Genomic DNA, 18870 nt, shown 5'->3' with positions numbered 1-18870 from the left:
GCGTTAGCAAGGTATTTTCAATGTAACGCTTGTCAGTGAAAAAATAGAGCTTTTTGACTCATTATCATTTTTGAATTGTTATTAAATGATTTTAAAATTTTTATTACTTACCTTGACAGCAATGGTTTTCATCAGTGGTGACTATCAAGAATTTAAAGACATCATCATTTTAAATCTTGACCAGAAATTGCATGTAACCATTTCATGCATAAAGCCTGACTTAAAAAAAAATTATGTTCAAGGAGGAAAGCTTAAGTTTCTCTTTTTAAAAATGTTGAAAGAGTCCATGCGGAAATTTTATACAAATTCATTTTTTAATACAATTATGTAATATAAAAAAATTCTTTTTTCACCAAGACCCATGGAGATGCCTCCAAACACCCTCCAGTTTACCCCTGTGTGTTGAACAAATGCTGTCATTTTCTATGTCTGTCATGATGGGTCAGGAAGTATGGCCGTAAAAAGAAACTTTTCATGAAACACATGCAAAAACATTTATAGAAGCCTTGTTTGTAACAGCAAAATACACTAGAAACCACCCCCAAATTCATCACAATGGAATGGATAAACGGTGGTGTGCTTATTCAATGGAGTAGAATGCAGCAGGGGAAACAGTGAACTACAGGGACAGGTTAACATGGAGGAATCTCAAAAGCTCATATTAGGCAAAGGAAAAAAGCAAGTCACTAAAGAAAACTACACAAAGTTCAAAAAATAGGCAAAACAAATGACACATTTTTAAAAGAGGGGATTGATGATATTTTTAGGAGAAAATAAAGTCCCTAAATATAGCCACTCTAGCAATGCCCCTCACACAATCCAATCTCCACTGTACCTCACCCACATTGGCCCATGGATTCACTGCCTCTTCAGGCTACACCCAGAAAAAAGATGCTCTGCCGTGTCCCCAACTCATCTGGAGTTCCCTTCCCCAGATCTAGGGCTCGGCTGAGGGATAAAGAAGACCCCTTCACTTCTCAGGTATCCACTGGGGTCTAAGGTTTTGCGTCCTTAAGTATCCTACCAACAAATCAGATTTGATTTCGTGTACTAGAAGCAAATCAAGCTCTCCCATCATCTTGAATTTTTCCTCACTCTTTAAAAACACAAGAAAACTCTTTTTCTGTCAAAAATCTTGGCTCCGGCTCTATTACCAGAAGTGTTCATAACAGTGTCGTCTATTCAGACACTGGACTGACTAATTCTGAGCCCGCCATCTCCCACAGCAGTGGGCAACTCAATAAGAGGAAGGCCAAGGCAACAATATGTTAGGAAACATCTGCTGTTTCCTTGAAATTTTATCTCACCACAGCAGAATTCATGGCACCACAGGAGCTTAGAGAACGGCTTTACAAATTTAGATAATGCTTTATTTACCTAATCCTTTGGGAAATCTGCAGAGATATTTTTTTTCTCCATAACAGATGTTCACTACCTGCAACTCCCACGCTGTTTAATTTAACGATGCTTGATGGAAATATTTTTATCACATATTATATACTTTCCTAATTTATTCGATATATCATCCAGAAGACAATGACTGTATTTGCAAAAGAAGGTCACCTCATTAAAAATATTAATTATTGGCCAGGCAGGGTGGCTCACACCTGTAATGCCAGCACTTTGGGAGGCTGAGGTGGGTGGATCACGAGATCAAGAGTTCGAGACCATACTGGCCAACATGGTGAAACCCCGTGTCTACTAAAAATACAAAAAATTAGCTGATTAGCCGGATGTGGTGGCGCAGGCCTGTAGTCCCAGCTATTCAGGAGGCTGAGGCAGGAGAATTGCTTGAACCTGGAAGGCGGAGGTTGCAGTGAGTTGAGATCACACCAATGCACCCCAGCCTGTCAACAGAGCGAGATTCCGTCTCAAAAAAAAAAGAAAAAAAAAAGAATATCAATTATTATCTTATGCTACCCAGTAGCTCTGGAAACTATCACGGGTCAGGAAAATGGGCAGGAAACCTTGGCTTTCACTCACCCTGGCTGGTCTGTTCTTCTGTGTCCTTCCTTACATCAGCTATAGCTCATGGCTGCTAGCTTATGGTCAGCAGTAGATCTTCTGTTTACAACAAGGTGTCCATGCTTCTCCAGGTGTGATCCTTGGGCCTGCAGCATCAGCATCGCCTAGGACCTTTAAGAAATGTAGACTCTTTGACCATCCCCAGACCCACTGCATGTGGATTAACATTCTTTGGCACAGAATAATTCCTAGTATAAGGTGAGCTAGGATGCTTGTCCCTTGCCGTAACTCTGAACTGATATTGAGGCAGGAACTCAGTGAGGAAAAAAGAAAGTGGTAGGACAAAAAACAGTCTGAGACACAGGTGTTTTTCTTTTTTTATAGATGGGGTCTCACTGTGCTACCCAGGTTAGTGTACAATGGTGAGATCTTACCTGACTATGGGCTCGAACTCCTGGGTTCAACTGATCCTTCCACCTCGGCCTTTCAAGTAGCTACAACTAGAGGTGTACACCATCACACCCAGCTAAGTTTTTTAATTTTTTGTAGAGTTGGGGGTCTCACTATGTTGCCAAGGCTAGTCCCGAACTTCTGGCCTCAAGTAATTTGCCTGCCCCGGCCTCCCAGATTGCTGGGATTACAGGTGTGAACCACGATGCCTGGCCCTGAGACACTTTTATGTCTGTAAATCTCATCAGCCCTGTTGCTACAGGAAATCATTACAATCACAACTACAAGAATGCACACAAACTTTGTCCTGCACAACCCCCAGATTATACTTTTGTTACTTATTTTTATCCTCTAAACATCCCCTGGTATTTATTCTGAATTAATTTCACTTGAATTACAACTTTCCCTGTGTTAGTAAAATGAGCATTGACTAGAGTGGGAGGGGCAAACAATGAAATCTACTTTGGGCTCCCCTGACCCCTGTACAGATTGTATCACGTGTTATGAAGCTGGACTGCCTGGGTTCGAGTCCTGGCTCTGCCTGTGTCACTGAATGACACTGTACAAGTTATTTCAACCCTCTGTTCCTCAGTTTCCTCATTTGTAATATATGACAATGATCTTAATTGCACCTGTGTCTCAGGGTGAGCTTAACAATCATATAAATTTATGTATATATGTACATATATATATATATGTAGTACCTAGAACCAAGGCTGGTAGCATTGGCAAATGCTCAATAGATCATCACTCTATCACTATTATCTTTTATTAGAAATAATTATATTTTTGTTATTATACTGATTATCTAAACCCAGACAGGAGGCCTTGAACCACTCATATTTGTTTCTTAACTCATTTGTTTTTAGCTATGAGACCTTGAGTAAATGTATTCACCATCTCTGAGCCTCAGTTTCCTCATCAGTAAAAAGAGGATAAAAATAGTACTTACCTCACAGTTGGCTAAGAGTAAAATGAGAAAAGTTTTTGTAAAAGTACCTAGACCTGGCACATATGGGCCTTAAGCAAATGTTAGCTGCCTTCTCTCCTTTGCCATGAAAGCAAATAGTCAATACAACTAAATAAGATGTGTTATTTTACATGTAATTCACATTCAAGGTGCCAGTTACGTGTATCTTCTACTCACCGTGCAGGGCTCAGCTGAAATGCCCCCTGCAGTGATGTCTCCCCATTCTCCCTGGGGGCCCCATAACTCTATCCTGACTTCTCCTAAAGTACTTGCCTTACCGGGTCATAACGTGTCTTGCATGTGCATCTCCCAACTATGCTGTGCACTCCTTGGGGGCAGGTATCAGATTTTATTTATATCTATGTCTTTAGTACCCCAGGCAGGGCCTGACAAAGAGCCAATAGTAAATACTTGTTGCATGGGTGGGTGGATAAATTGGTAGGTGTGGGGGAGCAAGGGTGGATGAATGAACACCTAGGGTAGCTCCCTGGCCCATTCTGCCATGGAAAGATTTAGAGACCTGGGGCAGCTATTTTCTAAAACACAGTAAGTTGAATTGCATCTTACTGGGTAAACAGGGCATTACTCCATTACATTGTGAATAACAAACCCTTTCCTCCTAGATACATATACAGTCAGAAAACACAAACAAGTTCTTAGAATTTAGGTAGCCTCAATTCCATATCTGAGGAGTGTGTATATATTAGGGTTGTTTGAAGTTTATGCAAACCCTTTAGGATGGCATCCTAAGACCTCTCTGATCTTGCACCAGCCTTTCTCCCCGTCTTGTTTCTCCTGTCCCTTCACTACCTCCTGAGAACAGAGCAGTCCATGAACACTTTCCAGATGCCCCCTCATAGACAATTACCCCTTCTCTGCATTTCCTCAGAACACTGCACTATTTTTGTCTCTGCAATATTATTTATCCATTTTATAGCTGAGGAAACTGAGGATTAGAGAGATTAAGTAATTTGCCCAAAATCACACAGCTAGCAAGTAGAAGAACCAGGATTTGAACCTAGACTAACTGCAGAGAAAATGCTCTTGAACATTGTGCAAATAAAAGGGATGTTAACTTACTTTTGCAGTTATCTCAATATTACTCTGAAAATAAGTAGATATGCTAGATTAGCACAAAGCATTAAGAAAAGTGATGAGTAATTGCCACAAATCGTAACTCATGGTTATTCCATGATTACTCCAATCTCTTTTTGAGGTTATTCCCATAGGAGCATGATATATACAAATACATATATACAGAGATAGGTATATAGATATATAGATATGGATAGATATAGACGATCTATCTATCTATAGATATAGACGATCTATCTATCTATAGATATAGACGATCTATCTATAGATATAGACGATCTATCTATCTATAGATATAGACGATCTATCTATAGATATAGACGATCTATCTATAGATATACACGATATATCTATCTATAGATATACATATAGAGATATAGAGAGTGTCAGTTTCAAATTTATAATCTATGTTACACCAGGCACAGAGTAAAGGGTAAAGTTCAAAGCAGGGTCAAATGAACAGAAATAATTACTCTTGCATTGGCTCTTTTTCCCACTTACTATTGCAGGAATTACAACTCCCTGCCAAGCCTCCCTGAGTCTGTTAATTTTATGGAATCCCTTGGGATATCATGGATATAAGACTGTGCTGGCAACAAACATGTGGCATTGAGCTTCTCTTCGCCTGTGTGGTTGGCACCTTGGATAAGGCTTGCTAAGGCCGCCTCAGCTGTCACTGGTGTGGCAGTGCTATATTTTCCCCAATTTACCATCTGACGGTCCAACTATAAGGCAAGAGAATGCTTGTCTTCTTTTACAGTTCCCTTAGGATGCTAAACTCCAAAGTCATTTTAGATTGCCCCGTGTCCTTAGGGTGTAGCAAAACCAGTTCCTTTTGTTTCTACCTAGAGACCGAACAACTGGGCAGCTGACCAGTGCCCAGTATGGACCTTGAACCCCATCCTCCAGGGCCCCACCTTCTCCAGCATACACTGTCCTCCCAGTGCTTCAGGAACCAGACTCAAGGTTTGAATTTGACTTTGAAGCCTCCTGGATTTTGGTGTGCCCTGTAAATTGCTTAGGGTAATAACACCACCTTGCACTTTTATAGTTCTCTTCCAAATAAACAGTGCCTCCTTGTACTTTATCTTATTAATGTTTGTCACCAGTTGTGGAGATAGGCAAAGCTATCACTAACTGCCTCCAATTTGTAGATGAAGAAACATGGACAGGCATTAGGAAATACAGGGGAAAAAAATAAAAAAACATGATACCTAAAGAAAGGCCAGATTCTGTCTTTGTTTAGTATAGGTAGAGAAACCTAAGTAGCCACTCAAATTATGGTTCTCAATTTCAATTACACAAAAGTCTCTTACCCAGTAGCTTGATTGAGACCAGATGTTCCTTTTCTAAGTTTAGGACAAAATGTGAAGAAATGTTTTCAAACACTGTATTCCTGAGGCCTTAGAGTCGGTATGTGGAAGAAGGCTATGATGACACAACGGAATGAGATTACTGAGGGAAGTTTCAGGCCATGTTTAAAATAAGGATAGATTTTAATCTCTCTGGAATTGCTTGAGGACTTTCATAGACGGAAATAAATGATATGGCTACAGGTGCTCCCCCACAATCTCGTGATTTGGGGTTTTTGTGTGTCATCTACAATTCTCAGTGTGACCAAAAGGAATCTGGAGAAACATTTTCCCAAGAAGGTTCTGTTCTTAAATGAGGAGTAGGTAGCTTATTTGATCACATAACTTTAGGAAATTCTCAGTTAAGCAAAATTAAACAGGTTTTGTTTTTTTGTGTTTGTTTCTGCAATATTCCTTAAGTTTTTGCCTTTAAGCAATTTGAATTTCTATGAAAAAGAAACAGCATTCTCTATTTCCTTAACTATTTTCCACAACATTAGTTTTCCAACAGCATTTTGAAGGATGGAATTTCACAAAATACATTTGAAAAACACTGGCCTCAACCCAATGTATAGGTATTATTTGTAGGAAAAACATTTTGCTCCTGTGCCTAAATTATTTCCAAACTTATCAATGTTATAGATTTACTGCATTTGTACTTTTGAAATGTTAACACTATGAATTGTAATCTTTGTTTAAAATATTACTTATTAAAATGATTGTTTTTGTAAAAAAAAAAAAAAGAAGCAGAAATAGAATATTTAAACAAGAGTTGAGAATAATTCTATCAGGTATTTGAGGTGCTTCAACAATTTTCCTGAAAATTTTATTGTGTAACAAAATGCAAAATCTCTTCTTCATCCCATAAGGAAAGGGAAGAAAGAGATGAGTATAAGTGAGCCAATGGGTTCCCAAAAGGCCTCTTGGAGTTCATGAAAAAGGTTAGAGACCCAGAACAGAAAGCAAGGGATGTGAAGAGAGCTGCATTGAACTGTAAGGGTGATGGGTTTCATCCAGGGTGGCCTCAGTTTTCAAAATCCCTAATTTCTCTAGTCTGGCCTTTTTACCCATGGTCTTCCAAGACACACCTCTGTCCTCAGCCATGCTTCCTTTTGGATCTGTCAAGGACTGAAGCATATCCTCTCCTAGGCAAAACCTTGTGAAGGAGTGGCAGAGAATCTGCCCTTGGGTTTGCTGCAGCAGACCACACAGGAGTTCAATTAGTCCTGATGTTCAAGCTCAAATTCCAACTATCATCCTTCATGGCTGCCTGTTAGGACAGCCTGAATTGACTAAAGCCATAAAGATCCAATCAGGTACACTAGATAATTAAAAGAAAACTTAATGCAGTAAAATTCCCCATAAGCTTCTTTAAAGAAATATATTTCTGGGACACCTTTTGCCCCACCAGTTGTTCCTCACTCCATTGGCTTCTACGTTTCCAGGAGAAGCTTCTCTTCCAGCTGCCTTTGAGCATCCCGTAGAATGATGACTATCAACAGGAGAGACACTGCCTAACATCAACCACAGAAAGGCTCCCAAGGGGATAAGGAACACAGGCAGAGAACTGTATTTTCTTGATGTCTCTGCTCCTATGCAAAAAGAGGCTGTTGGAGAGAGGATTTACCCCACCTAATAAAATTGCCATAACATCATTGTAAATGACTTCCCAGTGGCTACTGCTCAATGCACATCACCCGCCACCACCCACAGCACCCACAGCCCAAATCCTAACACTTGGCAGCAATCGTTTGTCTTACACATATTATCTTATTTTCACAAGAAACTGGAGCTGCCAAAAGGCCCTGTGAACAAACACAGCCTGGCAGATGCCACGACAGGCCCGGAGTACAAGGCCCTGGAAAGGGGACTGGCAAGCTGACATGCCTCCCCACATCCCAGCATGCAGAAAGAAGGCGACAGACACAAACTGAGCTGCATGTTAATGTCTCCAAAGTTCAGAGAACAGAACACAGGAGACACAGAAGGAGAAATTAATATGGAAGAGTTTCAAAGTGAAGCAAAACATTTATCACTACTTCAGCCACTGAGTAGATTTTCAGATTATTTAAAAGCAAAGGCAGCCTTATAAACAAAGTACAACTATATAAAATACATTTTTAACTAGAAAGAACAATCCAGGGATATTTTAAATGCCTCATATAATGGAAATATTTGTTTTTAAATAGGAGGAAGGAAAATGGTTCACTGTAGTCTTTTGAATGAAGGACCGGGAAAGCATATTTTCACAGTAAGTGGTACCATCTTGCCCATGGACCCACCAGTTTCCAGGGGTCCTTCAGGGAGCAGGTGAAATCACCCGAGGCCCAGTGCCACTCTTTGGTTATGTCCTCTAAGCTGCCACCTTGCCAAAAGGAGCTGTTCAAAATACAGGACTTTTCACGTCCTCCCCTTACTTAAACATAACAGTGGCTCCTTTCTTGCCCTCGAAGTACAATCTAAAATCATCAGCACGGCCTACCAGTCCCTGCATGACTGCCTGCTGCCTGCCCCTCTGTCCTCAGGCATCACCCACATTCTCCCTATTCCATTACTCATTCTCAGGCTTTCTTCATCCCCCAACCTTACACATGCTGGTTTTTCTTCTCCTCTGTTGAGTCAATTATGAGCCATTCTTCAAGATCCCAGCCACATTTATTCTTCTCAGTGCTTCCCTCATACCTCTAGGCAGCATTCCTTTCTCCCTTGTCTACACCCCAGAATACTCTGTGCATCCCTCTGTCACGAGGTTATTTGGTATTGTGATGAGCTGTTAGAATGTTGGGGTCATGTTGGGATGGTAGGCTCAGGAGGCAGGTACTTTTCTTATTTCTCTTTGAATCTCTTTGATACCCTCTAAGCCAACATATCATCTGTTGGTCTAGAAAGATCTTTCTCTATTAAAATATGGAGAAACAAACAAACAAATTAAAAACATGAGGTGATTCATAAAATATCCTGATGCTTATGTAAAAGGTAATGCTTTCTGAAAACTTAGAAGATCATATTTCTAAAAATGGCTTTCAACAACAAAAGAGGAAGGAAGGAAGGAAGGAGGGGGAAGGAGGAAGGAGGGAAGATAAGGAAGGAGGGAAGGAGAGAGAATGAAAAGCCGGGGAAGGAGGAAGAAAGGAAGACAAAAAGGAAGGAAGAAAAAATTTAGCATATATTGGCTTGGTGTCTTCAAAATGACACGGAGGGTATGATCTTAAAAAAACAGGACCAGAGAACCATAAAGACAGAAGAGGTCAAGACAAAAGAAGAGATGTAATAGGAACTTCTGGAATTGAAAAAAAGGTAAAGAATTACAAAAGGCAAAAGCAAAACCAAGACTGAATTAGGGCAATAAAAAGTGATTTCTCATCATTCAGCCACACTTTCCACCCAGCACATCAGGTCCTGGCTTCTTCTTCCTACCCTATCTCTGCTACAGGAGTCCCAGCAGGTCTCCTGACTTAGTTCTCCCTAGTATGACATCTACAATTTCCAGTCCCTACAGTCTAGAAGAATCTCAGCTGAGGGAGTGGGCAACAAGAAGGGCATGTAATCATCTTTCTTAGGCAGGTAACCTGTTGGATCTTGGTGACTGGATGCCAAAAAGCCAAAGAAAGTAAGCCATCAAAATAAGAGAAAAGAAAACTAGAAAATAACAAAAACAGTAAAAATAAAAATATAGGCGAGAATTTATTTTCCTCATAAAATATTCATTTTTCTTGTTTAAAGATTAAAAAATACATATGCTATGACAAACATTAGAAAATTTGGAAAATACTCTATAACAAATATGAAAATGATGTAGAAAAGTATCCCCAAATTATCACTGCTGACATTCTAATCTATATATTTGAAATAACTTTCCATGCTAATATATAAAAAACTACATATCAATCATACACTTATACACATACCCTACACATCACTTTAAATCCCTGTTGCATGTATTCTATGAGAATAAATAAATCTAGATTCTCTAAGAGAGCATCCTAAAATGATAAAAGTGTATTACACTTTCTCAGACCACAGACCATTGTTATTATCAGTAAGAGTCTGCCTGTCACTCCAGAGCCCCTTCCAGGTTGTGATACTAGGCATTCGGAGGCAATATCTTCAACATGTCTTCCAAGTTTGGAAAAGGGAAGAAGAACAGAGGTCAACATGTGCGTCTGTAAGCCAGGCCTCCAAGAGATTACATCACTTTTGCTCATATTCCATTGACTCTATATCAGTCACAGAGTCCTACATAATTGAAAAGGGATTAGGATATAAAACTTAGCTTTGTGCCCAAAATAACAGGAAACATACGGGTATTAGTAAGCATTAGCAATCTTTGAGATGTGTGGTAGTTTTAAAATATGTACACAAAATCTCTGGTGGAATCTAATTCCTCTCCCCCTGAGAGTGGGCTCAAATTCTAAATGACTCAGTACTAATGAAGAGAGTATGGTGAAAGTGACTCTGTGTGCCTTCTGAGAACTGGTCAGGAAAGGCACTGCAGCTTCCTCTTTGCTCACTCTGTCTTCTTTCTTGAAACACTAAAGGAATGCCAGCTGCTGTGCCATGAAGATACTCAAACAGCCCTATAGGGAAGTTGAGTGTGATGTGGAATTTAAAATCTCTACAGGCCAGGCATGGTGGCTCACGCCTGTAATCCCAGCACTTTGGGAGGCTGAGGTGGGTGGATCACGAGGTCAGGAGTTGGAGACCATCCTGACCACATGGTGAAACCCTATCTCTACTAAAAAAAAAAAAAATACAAAAATTAGCCATGAGTGGCGGCACACACCTATAATCCCACCTATTTGGGAGGCTGAGGCAGGGGAATTGCTTGAACTCAGGAGGCAGAGGTTGCAGTGAGCGGAGATAGCATCACTGCCCTCCAGCCTGGGCAATAGAGTGAGACTCCTTCTCAAAAAACAAACAAACAAACAAACAAAAAAACCTCTGCCAATAGTCAGCAACAAACTGAGACAGACTGCCTGCCAACAGCCATGTAAGAGGGCTAGCTTGAAAATGTATCTTCCAGCCCCAGTTGAACCTTCAGATGACCACAGCACCTTTAGATGACCATAGTCCCAGTCAACATCATGACTGCAACCTCATGAGTGATCCAAGCCAGAAACATCCAGCCAAGCTGCTCTTGGATTCTGACACACAAAAACTGTGTAAAATAATAAATATGTATTGTTTTAAGCCATTAGGTTTTGGGGTAATTTGTTATGCAGCAATAGATAATCAATGCAACAGAACACATACAGCACAAGCCTAGGTAAATATCACCTTATTGCTAACTGGGGCTTTGGGCCCAGATCCCAATGTGGAAACCATAATGGAGTCTCTATAACCGTCTTGCTTAAACTCAGTAGCCACGGGAGTTAGAGGCAAAGCCAGCAGAGGCACTTACTTACACATTTCCTTTACATACAGACTTATACCCTAGCCTTCTAATTACTGGCTTTCAAATGGCCAGGCTAGACCAGACTAAAGAAAAACAGACCAAGGAAAAGCAAGGAAGAGAAGGGGAATCTGACTCTGACCAACAAGCCCCTGGAGGTAGGAGGAGGGCAAATAGAAAGCTTGCAGGGGAGGCAGCTTCTCACCCCTTTTAGGAAAGAAGTTCTAGAAGAAAGGAAAGAAAATTTGCAGAGAGAGAAAAGCAAAAAGAAAAACTTTCCATTCTGACCTAGAATCTAAGCCTCCTTTCCTTGTTTCTCAAAATTCTCCACCTGCAAGTGCCTGGACTCATTAAATATCTGTGTACTCAGATCCATTCACATTAGGCTTCCTCTGACCTGGATGCGGTAGGTTAATGCAAAGAGGCATTATTTTTCCTGTGCTTCTTCCCTGGAGGCTAAATGGTGTTATTTCCTGGTCTCCTATGGCTGTCTTTCTCTACTTTCTGATAATAAAGGCTCTAGCCTGCTTTAATTCTCATTTCTAATAATAGCCTATATTCTCAAGTTCATTTTCACTTAATGTCATACTCTACTCAAGTATGATATAGAGTTACTCAAACAACCAACAAAGTGTTTCCAAATTGAGACCCTGCTAAGCTGGCTTTAATGGACAGAATATTTAGTACATGAATTGTTTATACACAGAGACAAACATTAATTGTGTGAGTTCATCAAAGTCTAAAGTTCCTAAATGATTTGTTTTCTTAATAAATTAAAACCCTCTCTTTTTATTGAATTCTTACTAATTATTTTCATCTCAACAGATAGCTCATAATATGCTCTGGGTGAATTATCAACAAATCCTGAATTCATGTAGCTGAAATTAAAGAAATATTTCACCAGTAATAGCTATTTGGCTATTGTCCAGCAGCCATTTATTCCTTGATTAAAACACTAACTTGCCTGGTGGGTCATTCCTACATGAATAGATAGATAGATAGATAGATAGATAGATAGATAGATAGATAGATAGATAGATAGATACATAGATAGATAGATAGATAGATAGATAGACAGACAGACAGACAGGTTAGGGAGGGGGAGAGAAAGAGAGAGAAGGAGATTTGGATGTGCAGAAACAAAAAGAAGAGCTGAAACACATAAGACAAAAAGTCATTACTGCTTGGCAGAAAACACAACACATTAGGCTTTGAGACATGGTTCTATGCCCTGCTCTGACATTTGTAACTTTTTTGCCCAAAGCAAGTAGTTGGAATCATTTTCCATGTCTGTTTCCATGTCTGTAGTAGGGAACACCACCACCCCTGCCCTGCCAGTAGTGTCAAAATACTTGAATGGAGGTGTCTTAGTCATTTCAGGTAGCTAAAATAGAGTATCATAGACTAGGTGACTTCAATAACAAACACTTATTTCTCACAGTTCTGAAGGCTGGGAAATCTAAGCTCAAGGTGCCAGCAAATCCAGTGTCTGGTAAGGGTCTTCTTCCTGGTTTGCAGATGACTACCTTCTTACTGTATCTTCATATAGTAAAGAGAGAGAGAGATATACAGAGAGAGAGAAAGGAGAGAAAGGAAGCAAGTTTTCTTATGCCTTTTCTCATGAGGGCACTAATCCCATTACAAGAGCTCCACCTTTATAACCCAATTACCTCCCAAAGCATCCTATTTCCAAATACTGTCACATTGGGGATTAGGGTTTCAACATATGAATTGTGGGAAGAGGATACAGATATTCAGTCAACAGCATTAAATCTGTATTAGTCAAGGAACGAATAGGAGATGATGATGATGATGATAGATAAATGGATGACAGATGATAGATAGATGATAGATAGATAGATGATAGATAGATAGATAGATAGATAGATAGATAGATAGATAGATAGATAGATAGACAGATATAATGAAGAATTGGCTCACACAATTGTGGAGACTGAAAATTCCCACCATCTGCCATCTGCAAGCTGGAGACCCAAGAAAGCCAGTAATGTAGTTGAGTATGAGTGCAAAGGTTGAGAACCAACAGAGTTGATGGTGTAAGTCTAAGTCTCAGAGCAGTAGAAGACTGACGTTCCAGCTTAAGTGGTCAGACAGCAGGGGCAAAATCTCTCTTCCTTGGCCTTTAGTTCTATTCAGGCCCTCAACAGATTGGATGATGCCCACCACATGGGCCATCTGCTTTACCTAGTCCAGCAATTCAAATGCTAATCGCAGCCAGAAACACACTCACAGACACACCCAGAAATCACATTTAGCCAAACATCTGGTCACCCCAGTGGTCATTTCAAGTTGACCCCTTGATCCAGTCAAATTGACACAATAAAATTAACCATCATAGTAGGTGACAGTGTTCTCAGAGAATAATGAACAGTGTAAGAAATCATGAAGATAGAGAGAAAATGCTTCACCTGGCTATCACCTTCCATTCCTACCCCTTCACTTCCAAAATTACCTATGCTGCTCTGATGACAGTAGAGAAGGCTTCTCATGGGGATTCCATGGTGCTTCGTTCCCTTGAAGCCTCTCTGCCAAACACTGTGGAGAAAGTGCCTGAAAGATGAGCCAGGGGAAGATTTGCATCAACTCTTTTTTTATATCTATTATATGCCAAACATTTTGTCCTTGCCTACTTCAAACCTATACTTCCAGAATGAACCCAAGCTCCCACTGAAATAAAGATAAACTATAAAAGTGACTTTCATATCTCTGAGGACACAATAGCCAAGACCCAAACTGTGATTGGATACCCTACCATGCTTGGCCCCAGACTAAAAGCACCAGTGTAATAAAATCATTCACTCCTCTTTCCTCCTCTCTCCTCTCCAGCACAGAACTCAAGAGGGCCTGATCTTTGCCCTCACTTTACAACTAAGTATTTTAATCATGGCACCCCAAGGCCTTACTCAAAGCCACTGAATTCTCATCATTTTACAAAGCCCACCCTGAGCTGCTGAGACTAACACACAGTTATAGTTTCACCTAGGATGCCCCTACTCCTACCTCCCCTAACACGATTGTCAAACAAAGCATGTTTCCTGCCCATATTTCCCATCATATATTCTGCTCACCTATGACATGGCATTTTGGTCAAAGTGTCATTGAATGAATCAGAAGCTGTGAGAGAGTTTCCACTTCACAAATAGTTTTCAGTGTAGGTGGTACTTTACCTTAGTGGATTTGTCAACTGCTTTTTCAGGCTCAGGAATCATGGCAACCTGTGCAGCACAGAACTCAAGAAAAAGTAGCCAAGAAACCCATTAATGTGACAAAAAAAAACTTCAAATGTGCTTGGACAGAGAGAGGGTAAGACAGATATCTAACACTAATAAAGTGATTTATAGGCACCTGGGCGTCCTTAGAGGCCAAGGCCCCAGAAATACTTGTATTGTCATTGCAACTGTTTGTATTGACAAAATTAGTTTTTCATTTGCCAACAAAAAAATGTTCAAAGATGAGCTCTAACTTTTATTAATTCAGTCTGGATTTAGGGGGAGCTGGGGAAGAATTTCAGGAACATGTGGGTTGTTATAACCTCTACACAACTGATGAACATGCTAGTCACTTTAAGATCCTTTTCCACAGGGCCAGAAAGACCTATGCTCTCCAGCTTAGGTCTTCAGTCTCAACAGGAGAACCTCCTAGCCAGTTATGCCCACTGTCTACTCTATGTCTTCACTCAATGCCTTCCCTAACAGTCACCAGAGCTATGTTTATTAGAAGCTTCCCCAAAACTAGGCAGCTTATAATAGATTTAGGGAGCCTGGCTTCTGCCAATGGCTGTCAAGAGTTTATAAATCTTTATTGCCATTGTCACTACTGTCACCATAGACAATGGATTAGGAAAAACCAGATCTGTTATCACACTAAATGGTGGACCCAAATAGTTTTGAGAGCCCTGGAAGGGTGAGTATGTCATATTTTAAAGTCAGAAGGAGAGTGAGGCTTTGCTCATTTTCTCATCCTAAGTAAGAACAAGCCCTGGGCTATGGCCCAGATTAATAACACTTAGCTATGGTCAAAGACCTGGCTTTGTGTCCTTGCAACTTTCTCCGCCTCTATCCCTCTCTTCAAAATTGTGTGATGTGGATCCTGTTGACGTCTGTAGCAGACACCATGATGTACAGGGGGTCTTCAAAAGTTCATTGGAAAAACATATTATGAAAAAACTATGCATGGATTTCAAATTTTTTTGCACCAAAATAAACTCATAGTGACTTGTTATAAGATGTCTAAACAGGATCTAGTTTGAGGCACTAAGAAGAGCAAGACATCAGTTTGAAAAGAGCCCCACTGGAACAACATGCATTCTGCTAAAATTGAAATAAGAAAAAACATCAAGCTGATAAAGAACATTGGGTGGACGAATAGTGTGGTGTGAGGATGAGCAACAAAGTGGGCTTTGTGCACTGCAAGGACAGGAATGAGAGGTGATGCAAGGGAAGCGTTAGCAGATTCCCAAAGGCTCTAACAGCAGAAAATAGATTGAGGAGGATAGAGAATGAGAGAAGAGATAAAATAACCACAACATCATCAAGGTCAGCAGCAGCCCTTGAGGAATGTGCTTGGTGCCACTGTACACAGGCTAGACCTGAGCTGTCCTGAGGAGGGGTGTGGGTTCAGCACTGTGCCATCTGCCTGTCGCTGCTCAGTATTTATTGAGTGCTTTTGAGCTGGAGACAAGGAAGTAAACACAAAAGGCAAAGGCCCTGCCCCCAGAGAGCACATGTACAAGTCGGGAGAAACTGGCAATAAACGCATTTATGTAGTATAGATGTCCGAAAGTAATGAGAGCTATAAAAATATTACAACAGGGCTGCATTGCTAGAGAGCAGTGTGAGGGCCATCTTAAGTTCTGCAGTGGGGAAGGCTTCTCAGGAAGGTCACGTTCCAAGAGCGACAGGAGTGAGAGGCAAAGCATTTCAACGGAGGGAACAGCCAGGACAAAGGTCTCTTGTGCAGGCTCTCGGGAGCAGCAAGCAGGCTGGCATCTGGGCACAGGGTAAGTTGGAGGAAAGCTGTGGCAGATGATGTCCATCCCTGTCCCTTGAATGAAGACTTTTTTTTTAACCCAATAGCATCCAAGCCTGGAAAAATTTAAAGCTCTCCCCAGGTTTTGCAAATTCTTGTGGATCTAGCATTCCCCGTGTCCTGTGGCTTTCAGCCTCTTTGTCCTCCTTTGCTGCATTGGTGTCACCTGGTGACAGCCAAGAATCCACCTACCATAGCTTTCTACAAGGAACTAACCACAACTAGCAGTGTACAGTTATCATATTATCGTATTTATTAAGATTGGCAGGTATGTGTGGAAAGAGGAACGGTATCCAGCCCACAGCACTCTGCCTTCTCCCTCACCCTTTCTTCTCCTCTCCTTCTCTTCCTCTCTTCCTCATCCTCTTCCCCACACCCCCACCATGACAATTCTCCTTACATTACATATTCCCATGCCCTTCCTTTCTCTGACCCTGGAAACTATTTTTGCCTTAAGTAGAAGTCTTCAAAGGTAGATCTCCCTAAGAAGGATTCTAGAACAACTGCTAACAGAATAAAATGTTCTCTATGTCATGACTCCTGCCTGGGCAGGTACGTGGGTAACAGCCCTGAGGCCACAGGACTTGGATGGGAAGAACATCAACTCCCAACCTTCAGGATCGGCTTGCACACAGACCTGCACAACTGTGTGCACATGTCTTCTAAAGAAAAAATTAGGTGGCCAAGCACGGTAGCTCATACCTGTAATCCCAGCACTTTGGGAGGCCAAGGCGGGCAGATCACCTGAGGTCAGTAGTTCAAGACCAGCCTGGCCAACATGGCAAAACCACATCTCCACTAAAAATACAAAAATTAGCCAGGCATCCTGGTGGGGGCCTGTAATTCCAGCTACTCGGGAGGCTGAGGCAGGGAGAATCGCTTGAACCAGGGAGGCAGAGATCACAGTGAGCCGAGATGATGCCACTGCACCCCAGCCTGGGCAACAGAGTGAGACTCCATCTCAAAAAAAAAAAGAAAGAAAGAAAGAAAGAAAAGGAAAGAAAAAATTAGGTCAGCTATAAATGGAGAGGACCCAAGCACTGCGAAACCTATAGATTTCAGCCGGGTTTCCTAGGGAATGATCTATGTTGCAGAGGTGTGGTAGTGTCCTTGGAACACAGACAGGCATTTAACAGAGCAGGCTCAGCCTGCCTGACCAATAAATACACACATTACTTTAATGCTGGGCCTGGGGAGGGTGTGTGTTTGGTGGGATGTTTTATTTTTATTTTGTTTTATTTTTCTTTTGTAACCTAGATTTAGTTGTAAGATAGGCAATGGTTTTTGGAAAGTAGATAGGCCCTAGATAATCGTAAACATTCCCTAGCCTATGATATTTTTGCAACGAAGTTTGTTTTCCTTTTTTCTCTATCCTGTCACCCTTTGACTTTGGAGGTGCAGTCGTAATTATAGTAACTACCATCTGATGCTCCCCTGATATATGCCAAGACATTTTCCCTAATCTTTATAAGAACAAAATAGTTAATACTACCATCATTTTACAGATGAGGAAACCGAGGCTCAGAGAAGTTGCTTAAGGCCATGTAACTAAAACAGGGACCTGCCTGAATGCTTCTGAATTGAATTCCCATGACCTGTCAAAGAGGAAGTCTTTGTCCTTTCTTGAGTACTGGAAAGGAATAGATCACTCTGCAGCTTTTGCAAAAACAACCATAGGACAGTCCTTCCATTGAACTTGTTCCTTGGAAAAACCAGGGTGATTAGGTCACCAGTGTGTGCTGAGTACCTGCCATGTGAGCCTCAGTCCCAGGGTGAGCAGCTCATCGGTGTGTGCTGAGTGCCTGTCGTGTGAGCCTCAGTCCCTAGAAGGAGCGTGCAGTGCAGCAGAAGGGGGGTGTCCAAGAACTAAGAGATTGGGTCCCACCCTCCAAAGCTTCACGTCTAATGAGCTTTTAATCATGACTCCTCGTGACTTTTTTAAGCTGGCAGAAGAATCCAGGAGCAGGAAAGACAATTTTCACCCCTCACATTTCCTTACACCCTCCTCACCCCATCCTCTGGAGCTCACATAGAGGGCTAGTTGAATATTACTCTGTCCCAAATCTTCCTCATTTTGCCTTTGTGAGGCTCCAATAAGATAAAGTGTGTGAAAGTGCCTTGTAAACTCTAAATCACTGGAAAAGCACCGTGAGCAATTGTTGTGTGAAGCCCCAGTCAAGGACATCTGCGTTGCTGTTTCAGCATCCTCGCTGGGGGTGGGCCTCAGTTATAACTATTATCATTCCCAGCAGCAGCAGAAGCAGCATGAAATGTTTGCTGAACTCTTTATGTTGTGCCAATCTCTATGCCTAGCACTCTCAAATCTAATGCTACCTCATTTAAACAACCCCATGGAGCAGGTATTATCATCTCCATTTTACAGGAGAGGATGTTAGGGATTTTGTCTTTAAATAAGCAGCTTTAGATGAAGGTCAGGTATATTGCTTGCTAGAGTTGAGTATTTGGAATGCTGTGTCAAGTAACTCTTTCTTGGTTTAACTATGCCCTTCAATGAGTTAGAAGAATAAGTAAGGAGAGGTGTCCTTTGGGAAGCCATCAAATGTTTAATAGGGGCCCTTCAACTAAGTTCCCAAACC

The 18870-nt window shown here is 41.2% G+C and overlaps 1 protein-coding gene across 4 annotated transcripts in view; it reads right to left on the bottom strand.

Annotated features, from left to right (window-relative positions):
- NME8 (NME/NM23 family member 8) overlaps positions 1-18870 on the bottom strand; it is a 405025-nt gene that overhangs the window by 364787 nt on the left and 21368 nt on the right. For all 4 annotated transcript variants that reach the window (XM_054687471.2, XM_016957281.3, XM_054687470.2 and 1 more), the window contains exon 2: positions 1984-2136. The gene's annotated coding sequence lies outside the window, so the exon portion shown is untranslated. The remainder of the gene's footprint in view (positions 1-1983; positions 2137-18870) is intronic.

Source organism: Pan troglodytes, chromosome 6 (genome assembly GCF_028858775.2).
Source record: "Pan troglodytes isolate AG18354 chromosome 6, NHGRI_mPanTro3-v2.0_pri, whole genome shotgun sequence".
Classification (NCBI taxonomy): Eukaryota; Metazoa; Chordata; class Mammalia; order Primates; family Hominidae; genus Pan; species Pan troglodytes.
This window is presented reverse-complemented; position numbering and strand designations above follow the sequence as displayed.